The sequence below is a fragment of the Buceros rhinoceros genome, unplaced genomic scaffold (assembly GCF_000710305.1).
Source record: "Buceros rhinoceros silvestris isolate BGI_N320 unplaced genomic scaffold, ASM71030v1 scaffold12653, whole genome shotgun sequence".
Classification (NCBI taxonomy): Eukaryota; Metazoa; Chordata; class Aves; order Bucerotiformes; family Bucerotidae; genus Buceros; species Buceros rhinoceros.
Window position 1 is genome coordinate 50422 of NW_010401917.1, and position 348 is coordinate 50769.

At 58.0% G+C, this 348-nt stretch overlaps 1 protein-coding gene across 1 annotated transcript in view; it reads left to right on the forward strand.

Annotated features, from left to right (window-relative positions):
* The window catches only part of ITGB3 (integrin, beta 3 (platelet glycoprotein IIIa, antigen CD61)), a 20785-nt gene that overhangs the window by 18776 nt on the left and 1661 nt on the right, over window positions 1-348 (forward strand). The window lies entirely within an intron of this gene.

Genomic DNA, 348 nt, shown 5'->3' on the forward strand with positions numbered 1-348 from the left:
GGGCTGAGCGGGTGCAGAGCCTACCACGCTGGGTTTCTGTGCTAAACAGGAGCATTTTGTGTCCCTTTGGTAACTCCCACCAGCATCAGGCTCCCGGGGCACCGGGCCAGGGGCTGAGCGGGGTTAAAGAGCTGCTTTGTTCCCTGCTCCTGCCATCTGGGTGGCGATTTCCTGCCTGTCTCACATTGCCTCACCGTGCTGCTCAGTTATTTCACCCCCACGTTGAGGCCAAGGACGGGGGCTCAACCTTCCCACTGCCCTGATCCTGTTTCTGACTCCACGGGTGTGATTTTTCTCCAAAGCAGATAAGAGCTGACTCCCATTAGCCAGCAGCGATGCTATGGCTGC